At 38.4% G+C, this 17,135-nt stretch overlaps 1 protein-coding gene and 1 pseudogene across 3 annotated transcripts in view; both read left to right on the forward strand.

Moving 5' to 3' along the window:
- The window catches only part of PTGER3 (prostaglandin E receptor 3), a 198,924-nt gene that overhangs the window by 111,647 nt on the left and 70,142 nt on the right, over positions 1-17,135 (forward strand). The window lies entirely within an intron of this gene.
- On the forward strand, positions 1,157-4,060 carry LOC116567044 (annotated as a pseudogene).

Here is a 17,135-nt window from a genome sequence, read left to right on the forward strand (position 1 = left end):
TTAAAAAAAAAAAAAAAAAAGAAAAACAGCTATGGTAAGTGCTCAAAGCGGGTATCTCAGAATGTTCCCAAATTTCAGAAGAGCAAACATCCTGCTTCAAGGAGTGTATACTGGTTGACTACAGCTGCCATACCAAAATACCACAGACTGGATGGTTTAAACAACAGAAATTTACTTTTTCACAGTTCTAGAGGCTAGACTTCCAAGGTCAACGTGTTGGCAAGTTTACTTTTTCCCGTGGCCTCTCTTCTTGGCTTGCCAGCAGCCCCCTTCTTGCTGTGTCCTCACATGGTCTTTACTTGGTGTGAGTCTGCCTGTTGTCTCTCTGTGTGCCCAAATCTCCTCTTCTCGTAAGTACACCAGCAAGACTGGTTTTACCCTAAAGACCTCTTTTAACCTTAATTATTTCCACAAATTCCCTATCTCCTAACACAGTCACATTCTAAGGTACTGAGGGTTAGGGCCGCAACTTATGAATTTAGGGGAGGGGAGCACAGTTCAGTCCATCACAGAGAGAAGGGCCCACTTTCCAGGGGACCAATATCTGCTTCAGCCTTAAAGGATAAGTTAGGAAAGGGCATAACTCTGCATGAACAAATGTATAAAAGCAAGAGTGAGCATGACTATCTACGGAATTTTAAGTAGTTTGGTATGGGTAAAACTTAGGCTACACAGGAGAGATTGGAAATTTGTAAAATATCAAGTTGTACGTGTAATTAGGGATTAAATTATAAAAGGTATTTTATATTAGGGTATATTGCATGGGAGTGGGGTTAAACTATGGTAACAAATATGCCTCAAAATGTAATATACACTTTTGTATTCAAACAAAACAAAAACAACAAAAGTTTATTTTTCCCTCTAATAAGTGTCCAGGGTGGGTGTTACAGATCCAAGTAGGAGCTCTTTTTCACACAATGGTTCAGGGCCCAGATTTCTTTCATGTTAAGGGTCTCAGTCGTGTGTCAAGGCTAGGGTGCTAATGTCCAGCACTTTCTCTTTAAGGTCTAAACCAGCAAACAGCACAGTTCACTTGCGCTTTTGCTGAGAACTAGTCATATGACCTCTTCTGGTTGTGGGATTGTGGAGGTTATGATATCATAAGGGAGTTTGCAAATAAAAGACTTTCATGGACATAATTCCATTATGGAAAACATTTTGTACGTAGGAGCTCTCTCTGTCCGTCTTGTAAGTCATACTAAAGAATCTGAGTTTTGAGCTCTCTCCTCCTCTGCATTCAACAGACACTGCATCTTCTGGTGTAGTGCCAACCACATCCTGGAGAACCAATGGTAAAATTCGGAGAAAATGGATTTGGCCTTATTGGGCACCTAGTCACCAGGACTGCTTTTAACTCTGACAAAGTGCATATTATCACCATCAGTGACTCCTTCATTGGCTTCAACTACATGGTGTACATGTTCCAGTATGAAGCCACTCACAGAAAATTCCATGGCACAGTCAAGGCTGAGAATGGAAACTTACCATCAGTGGAAAGCCCATCTCCATCTTCCAGGAGCGAGATCCTACCAACTTCAAATGGGATGGTTCTCGTGCTGAGTATGTTATAGAGTCCACTGGGGCATTCACCACCTTGGAGAAGGCTGGGGCTCACTTGAAGAATGGGGCCAGGAGGATCCTCATCTCTGCTCTTCCTGCTGATGCCCTCATATTTGTAATGGGTTTGAATCATGAGAAGTATGATAACTCCTTCAAGATTGCCAGCAATGTCTTCTGCACCATCAGCTGCTTGGCCCCTCAAGTCATGGTCACCTGTGACAACGTCAGCATTGTGGAGGGACTCATGGCCACAGGTCATACCATCACTGCTACCCAGAAGACTTTGGATAGCTCCTTTGGGAAGCTCTGGTGTGATGGCCCAGGGGCTGCCCAGAACATTATTCCTGTTTCTTTTTTTTTTTTTTTTTAAAGATTTTATTTATTTGACAGGCAGAGATCACAAGTAGGCAGAGAGGCAGGCAGAGAGAGAGGAGGAAGCAGGCTCCCTGCTGAGCAGAGAGCCCGATGTGGGACTCGATCCCAGGACTCTGAGATCATGACCTGAGCCGAAGGCAGCGGCTCAACCCACTGAGCCACCCAGGCGCCCCATCATTCCTGTTTCTACTGGCACTGCCAAGACTGTAGACAAGGTAATCTCTGAGCTGAATGGGAATCTCCCTAGCATGGCCTTCTGTGACTCCACTTCCAATGTGTCAGTCGTGGATCTGACCTGCCACCTGGAGAAAGTTGTCAAATACAATGACATCAAGAAGGTGGTAAAACAGGCATCAGAGGGCCCCCTCAAGGGCATCCTGGATTATTCTAAGGACCAGGTTGTCTCTAACAGTGACTTTAACAGTGATACCTGCTTTTCCACCTTTGATGCTGGGGCTGGCATTGCTTTCAATGACCACTTTGTCAAGCTCATTTTCTGGCATGACAACGAATGGGGCTGCAGCAACCAGGCAGTAGACGTTATGGTTTCCACATGGCCTCCAAGGAATAAGAGCCCCCTAGACCACCAGCACCAGTAAGAGCAAGAGGAAGAGAGATGTCCTCAGCAGCCGAGGATTTCTCGCCCCAACTCCTGTCCCAATACACTGAGAATCTCCCGACCTCCACAGTTTCCATTTCAGGCCCTCTGAAGAAGAAGAGGGGAGCCCTACCATGTCATGTACCATCAATATAGTGTATCAATAAAGTATATTTTATCGAGCCGAGAAGAAGGAGGAAGAGGAGAAAAAGGAGGAGGAGGGTAATAATAATAATAATAATCTAGGGTTTTATACTAAGAAAGAGGGAATGGCTTTGGGAGTTTTAACAGGAATGACAGGACTAAATTTTCATTTTATTTTTTATTTTTTTTATTTTTTTCAAGTTTTTAAATTTCTATTTTAAAATGTAATGCTGGTAGTGCCATAAAGGACTTGTGGGGCAATATTAGAAGCAGATAAAATATGAAAGAGGCTATTTTGGCAATTCTGGCAAGTGGTTCTGAATTAAGCAGTGCTGGGGGAAGTGGAGAAGATGAGGGAGATTCCAACGATATTTCAGAAATAGACTTATCATGACTCCTGACTGATTTCTTAGGAGAGAAGAAGAGGAAAATTCTACAGATGTCATGATTTCTGGCTAGGGTGAATGAGGAGATCTTGGTAACTTTAAATAAGGAGGATTGGATGTGGAAAAGGCTCAGTTTGAACATACTGAGTTTGAGACTTCTGCAGGCTCTCCAAATGGCAGTATCCAGTAAGTTGTTGTGTATATAAATGACATTTTTCAGGAGAGAATGTGAGGCTTAAAATAGATTTTACAGTTGTCATAGTAATGATATGGTAGTTGAAATACATATAAATAGGGTCATCCGTAGTAATCGTAGATTTATGTAATGACAGAAGAACGTTATTTCCAACTTCCACTTTAAACCAAAAAAAAAAAAAAAAGGTTTTAGTTTAAAAAAGAAAAGAAAAGAAAAAATTTAAATAATGCAAGTTACAGAAGCGGTATGTTATCTATTTCATTAAGTATTTAATGGCAAAAAGAGAACAAAAAGTTCCTCCAAATATGAGATTCAAATATTATTAGGAGATAACCATCACAAAACTAAATCATTACAAGGAAGGGGGCGTGGTTTCTGAACTTACAGAAGTCTTCATGCATGAGTACTGCCACTGTTATATGTATAGTCAATGAAGTACACATTTAATTAATAACCCTATGTTCTCATAAGTATTCACGTATGTTGACGAAACTAAAGGTGGCCAATTTTATCCTTCCTGGCAAATAACCAGCTCCTTCCTGGAAACCCTGAATCATTTATACTTATATTTTAATTAACCTGTTCACTTAAAGATTGTCTCAGTATACTTACTAGTGGATTAAAGATGATCATGTGACCCCTGAGTAGGAAATATGAATCAAAGACCTCAATGAAAGCTCCCATCAGATGACTGTTTAAAAATGTCAAATAAACAACTAAATAGTAACCAGATGTTAGAAAATGCTTGGGGTGCCTAGGTGGCTTAGTGGATTAAGCCTCTGCCTTCAACTCAGATCACGATCTCAGCGTCCTGGGATCGAGCCCCGCATTGGGCTCTCTGCTCAGCAGGGAGCTTTCTTCCCTCTCTCTCTGCCTGCCTCTCTGCCTACTTGTGATCTTTCTCTGTCAAATAAATAAAACCTTTAACAACAACAACAAAAAATGCTTGAAATTTCTTTAGATGATACTACTAAATTCAGGGAACGAAAATGTAAAATGTTTTTAAAGTATGGCACCATCATCGAATACTTCCTAAAATACTAATTTTTCCTTTCAGTTAGAATCATTAGGGTGAATTTTGTAAACATCACCATAATTTTAGTAAGTGTCCCTTACAAATTATACTTGAGTTTAATTATACTGAGAAACTCTACAGAGATTTGACTTTTGCTCTGTCTAATCTGGCGCTCAGGCTCAAGTGTGATGATTGGGCCCTGACTCTTTTCATCCCCTTCTGAAGTCTGATTTCTAATTTTATTTCTCTATCATGAAGTGTTTTAAAGAAGCCTTTTGCTAAAATGTATCCTGATTCTCCCCCCATTCTTTTTAAAAAATTTAAAAGAGGAGGGCTATATGTTGTATCTCAAAATAGATATCTGTAATCCAGATTGCAGATTCATAGAATTCATTATAGAATTTGAGTTTGGCTCCAAAATGTCATTTTATTACCTCAAAGTTAAAAGCTGATACCTTAAGTAAGGATTAACTCTTACCCAATTTTGAAAGGAATGAAATTATAGAACCAACTTGCTATTCTTTGGCATAATATAAAAATGAAATGTACTTGAAATTAAAACTATCCAATTGCTTTATATGAAGCATAAATATAATAAAAATGATTAAATTTGATGTCTTTAAAAGTGTCTTTCATTTGCATATTTTATGTTTAATTAACCATGTAAAATAATAAAGAAGCATTATGAATTTTTTAGTGGACATAGAGAATCGCTAAGCTATTTAAATAGGCTTTTTGGGGTTGGGGGTTGACCAGTTTCAGATTAAGCTGAAGATACCAGAAAGGCCATTTCAAGTACATCCACATTTGCAAGATCTTCAACTAATTATTCCTTTTGATGTTCTCCAGAAATTTAACTGATCCCTTTTGCACAACATACTGGTTGTGGATTATGTAGCTTAAGTTAACATCCACATGCTAAAAACTTGCAAGTCTCTCTGCTATTTGGGCTTCCTACCTCCATAGCCAATGTCTGGCTGAACATTACAGTCAGCTTAACTTCACTCATAACCAGCTTGCCAAAGCCTGCTTCTTCCCTGGGCCGCCCCATGCCCTGGCTACCAACCTGGGAATCATTCTGGATGACCTGTCCCTCCTGTCTTTGTAGTCACATGTGCCAATTCTGCCTCTATTATTTCTGCCTCATCTTCATTTGTCTCTTTACTCACTGCAGGTAAATTGGTTCAAGCACCTTATCTTACGGCTTACTCTAATGCTTTCTTGTTGCCTCCAGCCTTATTCCTCCCACCAACCCTCAGCTTCATTCACCAGATCTATCCACTGTGTAGCTAAAGTGACCTCTTCTCCATATCAGCTCCCCATGCTGCAGCCAGAGAGATATTTCCAAAGAACAGAAATAACCTTGGCACTTTTCTGATTAGAAGTTTTTTTTTTTTAATTAATTTATTTGAGAGAGAGGGAGACAGACAGAATGAGAGAGAGAATGCAAGGAGGGTGCAGGGGGAGAGGAGAAGCAGACTCCCTGCTGAGCAGGGAGCCCAATGCGGGGCTCGGTCCCAGGACCATGAGATCATGACCTGAGCCCAAGGCAGACGCTTTACAAACTGAGCCACCCAGGCACCCCTCTGATTAGAAGTTTTAAGTATTTCTCATTTCTTCCAGAATGAAGTCCACGCTTAGTAGCACCACATATATGATTCCTAATAAGTGGGGCCCTTTATAGCTCTATTCTACTATTTATTGAGTTCCTAAATGTAGCAGGCCCCTCTACAGCATTTTGGACTTTGTTGAGTGTTGTCCCCACCTCAAACCCTCTGCCCACTGCCTTATCTTCTACTCTCTTTCAGAACTTAGTCTTGATTTAATTTCCCTGGTGAATCTTTTCCTAACCAATCAAGGTTGGATTTTATATTCTTCCCATGTATTCCATGAGCTCTCTTTTCTGACCCCAATGTTCTACTCATCACATCATATTTTAATAATTAGTTTATTTTATCTCTCTTCATACTTCAAGCTCCTTAAAAGTTCTCATTGGGAGCAGGAACTGTTTTTTGGTTGTTTTTTTGTGTGTGTGTTTGTTTGTTTGTTTGTTTGTTTTTTAACCAGTATCTCTCAGTGTTTAGCACCAGCCTCAAAACACAGTAGCTATTTAGTTAATATTCACTGATTGAATAAATGGAAACTTATTAGATGTTCCTTAGAAGTGACAGGTGCGTACATTCGATCATTGGCTGTAAACATGATTCTTTCCTAGTAAGGATTCCTTTACTAGTTTGTAACTGAAACCAAAGTGGGCCCAGGGGAATCTGGGAGCAACAGGAAGCAAAGAAACTAAAGGCTTAGGGTAAGAGTTTCTAAACAGAATTGCAGGGGGCATCCAGAGCAAACTGCCTTCAAATCAAGGGCCTAGGTTAGCTCTAGTTCCCAACACACAGCCTCGACTTATTGACGCTGAATAAGGAAGGCTTTGAAGATGAAAGAGAGACGGTTAGTCTCAGGGTCAATGGACAAATTACGGTTGCTTTGTTTTTCCTTGGTTCAAAATCAGCTCCTACAAAATATCTGTGCTCCACACATTTTCCCCAAATCCCTCTTCTACTCACTAGATATGACCTTTGGCAGGCTACTCAATTAATTTCTTTCTTTCTAGATGTAAGAACAGAGATAATAACACTTGTTCATTACTGCCAGGAATAAATCGTGTAAGGAAATTGCCTGAAACAATAACTGGAATCAATGTAGTTTTTGTTTTGTTTTCTTACGTTTTATCAAATAGTGTGACTTTAGAAAATTGCTGGGAGGAGCAAGCAAGTGGAGAATCTGACCATGGAATTTTGAGAAAATAGAGGGAAAAACAAGAAAGACTTCTTCTGGTTCTTTTCTGGGCAGCATCTGGAAAAACAGCAGTAGTGTCCTCCTAAGTACCAAGAATAGAAAAATGTGCGATGATGCATAGCAGCGGACTCTAACGTCAGAGTTGTTTTTCTTCGGGCTTTCATTGTGCATTTGGAAGTGTCTAGGAATAAAGCATGACCTGTGCTTTCTATGCTCTGATGATCTAGTCTGAGGTTGCCTGCGATCCAAGGGACCAAACCCATGCAGGTCCCATAAAGGACTCAGGGTCTGGCCATTATATACAGCACCTCTACTAGTTGTGCTCTCTTGTGCAATAAATCTAGTATATGCTGAGAGAAGATGGGTGTTGCATTGTAAGTGCTAACTTCAGTTGTTAGAGTTATGACATTAGAATATATTTCATACCAAATGAATGATATTTATTGCAGTTTATTGAGAAATGTTACATGGTCTGTCGAAAACACTGAGTTATAGGTATCTTTGCTGACACTAAATACACACTACATCAGCTAATACCAATTCCAGCCCTGAATTTCCAAATGCCACAGTGATTCTCACCTACTATCCCTCCTCACCCCAAACTCATGTATTTATAAGCATAATCTTCCTCTCTATATTATGCTGAGACCAACCTCTGTCTCTAATCCTACTTTCTGTGGTTTTTTTTTTTTTAGGTTTTAAAAAATTTATTTTTTAAGAGTTAACTTGTGCATAAAAGGAAACTGAAAAACACAAGAAGCAAAGAACAAAGTCATCCATAATCACAAGCAGTTTACAGTTTGACTTCTAGGTCCCATGTGTGTATCTACAAAAGTAAGCATTTTAATGTAATTAAGATCGTAGTTATGTATCATGCTTTTTTACACACCATGAATATTTACCATTTCAAAGTCCCCAAACTATGAGTATTTCGATAACCAAGAATACACTCCACCAACTCCATCTGAAAGAAAAAAGTGTAATCCCGCCTTTCTCGGCAACAAAGATTTCAGAGAGGACAAAAATGGCAACAGGCCTCTAGATAAAGATCCTGGCAGGGTTACCATTAAAATACTGCATTCCCTTAATGTTCAATTAAAACAGACATAAGTAAGAGTACACAATATAATGCTTCTAAAAGAATTCATTATCCAATCTATACTATTCAAATATTAGCAACGGGGTATGTTTCCATTGAATCACTTAATGCATTCCTATTGTTAATTTACAGGAATGTTTGTATTTTGGGAATGGAGTTGTTAAACTTGATGTCTTGGAGCGTATGCTGACTGTTCACTGGGGTCACTAGGGGCTGGGGATGGGGGGCAGGGAAGGAAGTGAGGAGAAAAGGGTTCTGTGCCCATGAGTCTTTAAAGTTCTGTATGTGCGTTTTAGTTAATGTTGCTGTGTGTCAAAGGATAAACAAGTCCTAATACCCAAAGTATATTAAAAGTAGAGGTAGTAAAATACTCCCTTTATGAATGCCCTTTTGTTAGTTTTTAGGAAGGACTGTTCTGGGAGTGTCTGTCAGTCACCTCTCAGAGCCTGATGTAGTCCTGTGCTTGGTCATTAAAATGGTGGAGGGAGCAGAGGAGGGGTGAAGGGAAGGGCTTTTTGCTAGTTCTCTCCACAGATGGAAGACCATTTTAGGTTATAACCATAGGTCTGGATGTGCATTTTGATGAAGTCCCTGTGTTTGTTGTGGACAAGTGTCATTATTTTGTAACATCTAAGCTTTTTGGATGTCCTGAGGTGACAACGTATGATAAAATGTACAGCTAGTGAATCAACCAATTTATAAGTTTCTTTTTGTTATCATTGATAGGAAAGAAGCATCTTGAACATGGAATTGTTACACTGTCTCAGAAATGTGAGGACTTACTAGGTTGGCAGCAGAGGGGCGGGAGGAAGTATAGAGGGAGAGCTATATGCGGATGCGTTCATACTTACATTGTAATAACTGTTAATGTGTGTGCGTCTCTTTGGCTGTACTTTCCGTGTTTTAAATGACACCTACCTAGGGGTGCCTGGGTGACTCAGTGGGTTAAAGCCTCTGCCTTTGGCTCAGGTCATGATCCCAAGGTCCTGGGATCAAGCCCCACATCAGGGAGCAGGCTTCCTCCTCTCTCTCTGCCTGTCTCTCTGCCTACCTGTGATCTCTATCAAATAAATAAATAAAATCTTTTAAAAAAATAAATAACACCTACCTATTACATGATTTGAATCAATTTTGATTTCTAATATTTTTAAGTCTTTTTTTTTATTATGTTCAGTTAGCCAACATGTAGTAAGTACATCATTAGTTTTTGATGTAGTGTTCAACGATCCATTGGTTGTATATAACACCCAGTGCTGATCACATCCTGTGCCCTCCTTAATACCCATCACCTCTGCAAATTTATTACACTTTGGTCTGTTCTCAAAAAACCTGATGCCTTCACATCCTAACTCCTACCATGCTGAGCTTCTCACTTCTTGAAAAGACCATGTATCCTGGTAACTTCATGTTAATCCCTTTTCTTAGCTTCTCTTCAACACTTTTCAAACTGGAAAACTCTAATTTTGAGTTGTATTATCTCCTCTTCTGTAGTCTTTTCTGAATTTTTGATAGTTACCACTTTCCACACCATCTCTTTGTTCCCATAGATCACCGAACTTAACAACACCACTGAAAATCTGTGGATGAATATTCTGAACTCCTAAAGCTAGAAGCAGGTCACATTTACATTGGCATCCCTAGTACAAGCCAATATCTCTCTAAAAATATTTTTGAAAGAGTACCCAATTCTTTATAAAATATTGTAAAAGCAAACACAAACAATGAGACCAAGCCAAAACAACTAAAAAGGAATGTGCCAAAGATAAAACTTGACACTGAGTTACCATATTAATAGAACCTAGAATTTAGCCTTAATAGGTATTAGGGTTGTCTGAATTGATCCAACTGATTTTTCAATATTCTGCATGACAATTCAGTATAAAAGTTTTATCCTTCTTACGTTCCTTTTTTTTTTTTTTGGCCCCTGCACTACCCTTGTTTTTGGTGTCGGTTAGGTCACCTGGCTAGTGACCAGCCCATTTTCATTAGAGAATCCTGTATACAGTGAATGTAATCCCTGTATTAAGCTGTCTGAGGTTAAAAAATAATAATAATAATTTTGGCTAAAATCATGCCAAATGACACAAAAATAAATTTTTTGTTGTTTCTGCTTATAATAATAACTGAGCAGAAAGAATTGGCAAAAGGAAATGAGAAATGCCCCCCCACCCTTAGTCTAAATTAGGCTACCTAGGTGAAAATTAGAGGAGGAAGTAAAGAAATATATAGATTTTCCTGTGTATTATATATATGTGCAAATAAAAGTATATCTCTGATGTCACCTACAGTGAGAAATTTCTGAAATTAGCTCCCAGAACCTCTTATTAACCCATTTCTGTCTTTACAGTGCTTCCTTCCAACATTTTTTTCTTTTTCTCAAATCTCCTAGATGCTTTGTTACACTTGACTTTAGGATACGGGCATCTTAGTGGGCTCATAACAGATACAGTCTTCTCTCTTTATCTCTGGTTTAAAATATAAACCACATGTTTATACAAAGCACATCTGGTGATCAACAAGTATCTTAAAGGGCCAAGAAGAGAAAGTTGAAAGCTGCTGGGTCAGAGGAGGTCAATTTGAGGAAGCAATCATTGTGACAACTGACATTACAGCTTAAAATGGGCTTGGACAGCTGTTTCTTATGGAAGTTTTGTTTCTGTTGTTATGGCTGCTTCTGTCAGGAGAGGAGGTCTGGAGAGTGTTTTAGAAACTGTGCTCTTCATAATTCAAATGCTAAATCATCTTACGTAACTATTAACTTTATTTATATCTTCACACTGATGTAGGCAAATTCTCTGGGTAATATTACATGCATGGCCTGTATTCCCATATCTCTGGAGACACCTAATTGTCTCTACAGGCAGTCCATGAACATTTTTATCATTCAGTGTTTTCTTTTTTAAGTTGGCAGAGAGGAAGGCAGAGATCCCAAGTAGGCAGAGAGGCAGGCAGAGAGAGAGGAGGAAGCAGGCTCCCTGCTGAGCAGAGAGCCCCATGCGGGGCTCGATCCCAGGACCCTGGGATCATGACCTGAGCCGAAGGCAGAAGCTTTAACCCACTGAGCCACCCAGGCACCCTTGGTTTACCCAACATTATATAGCTATCCTGCCTTACCACAGGAGTCACTTCAATTCTGTTAGAAAATAAGGGTAGGAAAAGAATCTTTTTGTTTTGTTTTGTTTTTTAAAGAGGGTTTTTTTTTAAAGATTTTATTTATTTAAGAGAGAGAGAAAGCATGAGACGTGGAGGGTCAGAGGGAGAAGCAGACTCCCTGCTGAGCAGGGAGACCAGCAAAGGCAGCCAATCAACCAACTGAGCCACTGAGGCACCCGAAGAAGAGTCTTTATTGACTTTCTTTCAGGGCTTTATTGTGCCTCCTAAGTGATCCATACATGTCTCTGTGACTTTGGAACAGAATTTTATTACCCCAGTTCATCAGAAGCACAGATAAAAAGTTAGAAAAATTAACTCTTCATTTTCTGGGAAGCGGGACTTCAAACCTAACAGTAAACAACCCACAAGGTAAAACAATCGCAACCAAGACTTTTACCAAAGCTAACCAACAAGACTGGCCTATTGAATTCTGCTTCTTTTTTTCTCTCACAGTCCTGTGTCTCTGAGTGTACATATGAGTCACATACATCATTGTGAAAATGTTGTACCATAAATAAGACACATATCTCAAAGTGACTGGCTTCACTTCAGGAATTCAGCTACTTCTATTGAGGAAACTTAGTTTGGCAAAGCTGAGTTTCCTTTCATCTCCTAGTCTCCTGACTCTGCAGCTTCACCTTAACTGTTTGCTCTTGAGAAACTTGGTCTCTTGGTGCTTCTTTCCCACATCAGCAAAACTGGCTCATCCATCACCAGCACAGAATTTTAAAACGCTGAATGATAGGGGCACCTGAGTGGCTCAGTGGGTTCAAGCCTCTGCCTCCAGCTCAGGTCATGATCCCAGAGTCCTGGGATCGAGCCCCACATCAGGCTCTCTGCTCAGTGGGGAGCCTGCTTCCGCCTCTCTCTCTGCCTGCTTCTCTGCCTACTTGTGATCTCCGTCTGTCAAATAAATAAAATCTTTAAAAAATATATTGGGTAAACCAATGAACATTTCTAAGCCTCACTTTACTCTTCTGTAGGAAGCGGATGAGGATACTTGGTCTACGTGATTGGCAGGAGAATGAAATGAGAATCTATGTGAAGAGATTAATACAAGGATGGTGTATGAAAGCTTTCAATAAATGGAACTATTACTATCAATGTGAGAATGATGAAATCTTTGAAGATTTTATTCTACACAACTAGAACCATCCTCTTCTTCTATGTGCCTGATTTATGTGCTTAGAGCATCCTTTAACTTCTCAATCAGCTACCAAGAAAGAGACTGCCCCACCCACTACCAACTGCTTGCAACATTGTTACCACTTTGGAGGACAAAGCAGCAAATAAAAAAAAGTTAACACTTCCCTAAATTCTGAGTTAAAAAACAACAAACAAACAAACAAAAAAACCCCAGCTCTGCCATTATCCCTTCTGAAGTCATGATTTCCAATACCTAAGCATTGAAAGAAAAAGTATACAATGAGTCTAGCTATTAAAACTGGGTGGTTGTGACTTTTCTTACTCCCAGTGTTTGCTCAAGGTACTAACCACCAGGGAGTCCTGAGGTGGCTACAGTTAGCTCAGTGGCTGGAAGTTGCTGTGGGCGTCTGGGTCAACATGTTACAGTCTGGTTCAATGTTCAGCTCTGGTTCAGAACTTCAGATACCCCTTATCCCACTCCCAGCCAGCTATGTTGAGAATATATACTCTCAATTTCAGAAGCCCTGAAGCCAAAGTCCATTGGCATTTCTTGATATACTTTGGGAACATAAAATAACAATTTATTTAGTTTGGAACAGTTATTTAGTTTGGAACAGCTTCATCTTTGGATATAAATGTAATTGAGGTCCAAAAATAAGAGACATAAAATAGGACTATATACCTGGAAGCAGATTTTAAACCAGTAAGAGATTTCTATTTTTTGAGCAATAGTCCAGAAATCGTTTCCTCTACCTTGAGTTGCTCAAAATAGCTAACTTCCTTTGTTCTCAGAACATTACTGTATTTGTCCATATTTCATTTACTCATTCACTAATCTCCCCCCACTGGTAGAAGAAGTATTACGGCAAATACTGTTTATTTTTCCCTTTCTACTGGAGTTTTCGAAGATCCAATAAATCATGGGAGATAAAATTACAAGTTAAAAGTATTACTTATTTCTCCATGCAGTTACTAGTAACTTAAGAAGTAGCAGAGATAAGTGCTCTTCCTTGTAAACTTCTGCAAACTCAGTGAAGAATTACCTTTCCACCTGTTTCCCAGTTTACCACTCTGACATAAACACCATTTGGAAAAACTGGTTTAGGGTGAAAGCAATGTCATTTCATACAGAGTGACGTGTGTCACAAAGTATTTGATTAACCAGGGTGGCCAAAGACAGTTAATTATTTGGTCAATATTTTACTAGGTTTTTCATTTACTACCTGTTTTATTTTTAATTACTATTTTCAATTCTCTCCACCTACACAGCTGATGTTTTACATGAATGTGCTTAAATTACAAGGTCAACTGCAAAAGATAAACCAAAGATTAAATCATATTTTGTCAGAAACCTGTACCTGGCCTCATTCTTGTAAGTTATGTTTGCAATAAAAGAAAGAAAAAAAAAAGATGGCTCTAGGAAAAAACACCCCCCCCCCCTTTTTTTAACCTCACTAAGTTTCTTCCAAATTGCTTTTTATATAACCACATCCAGACGTGACAGCAGGATGATAGATAAGAACTACACAGCTTTTACATTTTGAAGGTAAAAGGGGCCTTTTTTTTTTAAGATTTTATTTTTATTTGTTTATTTGACAGACAGAGATTACAAGTAGGCAGAGAGGCAGGCAGAGAGAGAGGAGGAAGCAGGCTCCCCGCTGAGCAGAGAGCCCGATGCGGGGCTCGATCCCAGGACCCTGAGATCATGACCTGAGCCAAAGGCAGAGGCTTAACCGACTAAACCACCCAGGCGCCCCAAAAGGGGCCTTTCAAAGTGGACTTCACCTGAAAAGTGCCGAATTAAAGCACAGCTCTATTAGTCTTCATTACTCCTTTATTTCATAACTTTGGATTAGTCATTAAAAATACTAAATCAGTTATATATTTTCTAGAACAGAACAGAGCATTCTATACAAGGCCAGTTTACAAAGCTCTGGTTTACAGCTATCTTGAGAAATTTTTATCCTGACCTGTGGTCTGGGGACTCTCTCAGTTCAAAGCTACAATCAGGGGTTTTGCTTAAATCAAATCTTAGAATTGGACTTCCTATTTCCCACATTGTTACTATGTGTGTTTTTGAAAAAACAAAACAGTATCAGGTGTACAACAGAGGAAGTCAACAACTCTATACATTACTCAGTGGTCATCAGGATAACTGTGCTCCTGATACCTTTTATCTATTTCACCCATGCCCTCACCCACCTCTCCTCTGGGAACCATCTTTTCTCTATAATTAAGAGTCTTTTCTTATTTTTCTCTCTTTTTTCTCCTTTGTTCACCTATTTTGTTTCCTCAATTCCACATACAAGTGAAATCATGTGGTCTTTGCCTTCCTCTGACTGACTTATTTCACTTAGCATTATACCCTCTAGCTCCATCCCTGATGTTGGAAATGGCAAGATTTCATTCTTTTTCATGGCTGAGTAATATTCCATTGTAGATGTATACCACATTTTCTTTACCCATTCATCTATTGATGGACACTTGGGTTACTTCCATATCTTGGCTATTGTAAGTAATGGTGCAATAAATATAGGGGTGCAAATATCTTTTTGAATTAGTGTTTTCAATTTTTTGGGGTAAATACCTAGTAGTGGAATTATTGGATCATATGGTAATTCTATTTTCAAGTTTTTGAAGAAGCTTCATGCTGTTTTCCATAGTGACTGCACCAGTTTTCATTCTCCCCAGCAGTGCATGAGGGTTCCTTTTCCTTGACATCCCTGACAACAATTGTTTTTTATGTTTTTGATTTTAACCTTTCTGACAGGTATGAGGTAATATCTCATTATACTTTTGATTTGCATTTCCGTGATGATGAGTGATATTGAACATCTTTTCATGTGTCTGTTGGCTACCTGTATGTCTTCTTTGGAAAGATGTTCGTTCATGTCTTCTGCCCATTTCTAAAAGAATTATTTGATTTTTTGGTGTGGAGTTCTATAAGTTCTTCACATACTTTGGATGGTAACCCTTCACTGGATATATCATTTGCAAATATCTTCTCCCATTCAATGGGTTGTCTTTTTGCTTTGTTAATGGTTTCCTTTCTGCACAAAAGCTTTTTGTTTTGGTGTAGTCGCCACAGTTTAATCTTGCTTTTGTTTCTCTTGCCAAAGTTCCTCCACATCTTTTAAACACATCCTACTGCATTAGCAGTTGCATTTTAGACATAGTTTTTTTGCATTTTAATTCCATTATAATTAACATACAGTGTTGAATTAGTTTCAGGTGTACAGTGGAGGGATTCAACAATTCTATACATTACTCAGTGCTCGTTATTAATCTTTATCCCCTTCAACTATTTCACCCCCCCCAACTCCCCTCTGGTAACCATCTGTTTGTTCTCTATAGTGAAGAGTCTTTTCTGGTTTGTCTCTTTTTTTCCCTTTGTTCATTTGTTTTTGTTCCTATATTCTACATGTCAGTGAAATCATATGATTTTCGTTTTTCCTCTGCCTTATTTTGCTTAGCATAATACTCTCTAGCTCCATCCATGCCACTGCAAATGGCAAGATTTCATTTTTTATGGCTGAGTAGTATTTGTGTGTGTGTGTGTGTGTGGCACATTTGAAGTTAGATATTTTTAACACAATCAACGTGATTTATAATCTGGAATTTCTATAAAATGCAGTGGTTTGGGAGAAGACTACTTTTTTTCCAAATTAAATATCTCATGGAAATTATGGTACTTCATGCTTAACAGCTGGTCTTCCAGCTTAAATGTCACTTTTCCTGGGAAGTCATTTTTATCCCATAAACTAGATTTATAATTAATCCTTTATTTTGTAACATAACTGTGTGCTTTATGTAAAAAGTAATATAATTATTATATTTATTACTTATTATTACTGCTTATTTATTTTTTATTATTTTTATTTATTATTATTTATTATTATTATTACCGCTTCATGTAAAGCAGTAATATAATACAATAGTAAGATATATTTGGTGAAGTCTAATATACTGTGAAAATGCAGTAAAACCGAAATTTAAAAAAATAATTAGTAAATATTACAGTGTTGGTGTTAAAATGCAATATGCTATGATACTCAAGTAAGAATCCAGTGATTTATAATTAGTTCTTGAGGGATTTTTGTTTGTCTGTTTAATGCTATAAGTTTCTTGAGGCATAGTTATTATCTTTCTATTACCAATAGTCTCTAGCCCAGTGCCTGTGACATAAAAGGGATTATACACGGTCCCTAATACGTGTGTGTGTGTGTGTGTGTGTACACAGTAATATATACACAAATATATATATACATTAAATATATATAGTATATGTATTACATATGCTATATATGTGCATATTGATTATGATAAATGGGTTCCTTCACTAATAACAGAAAATATTCTTAAGCACTACAAGAACAGAACCTTACATAGTGCCTGGTAGATAAAATTGCTTAGTATTTGTAGAAAGAATAATAATGTCCCTTTAGACATTTCAAGTAGCTATAGCATTCTCTACCGTACAAGTTGAAAACGATTAGATGAGTGAATAGGGCACTCACAGGGGAGCTAAGTTAAGACATCTGGTTTATAGGCTTGAGTTTGGCATAGCCTCTGTATTTCAGTTACAATTTCTATTTCACTTTACTTATCTAGAGGTACTTGACATCAGGGCCACTAGCTTTTCCACACTTTCCTGATTCTCTTCTCCT

The sequence above is a fragment of the Mustela erminea genome, chromosome 10 (assembly GCF_009829155.1).
Source record: "Mustela erminea isolate mMusErm1 chromosome 10, mMusErm1.Pri, whole genome shotgun sequence".
In the NCBI taxonomy this organism is placed as follows: domain Eukaryota; kingdom Metazoa; phylum Chordata; class Mammalia; order Carnivora; family Mustelidae; genus Mustela; species Mustela erminea.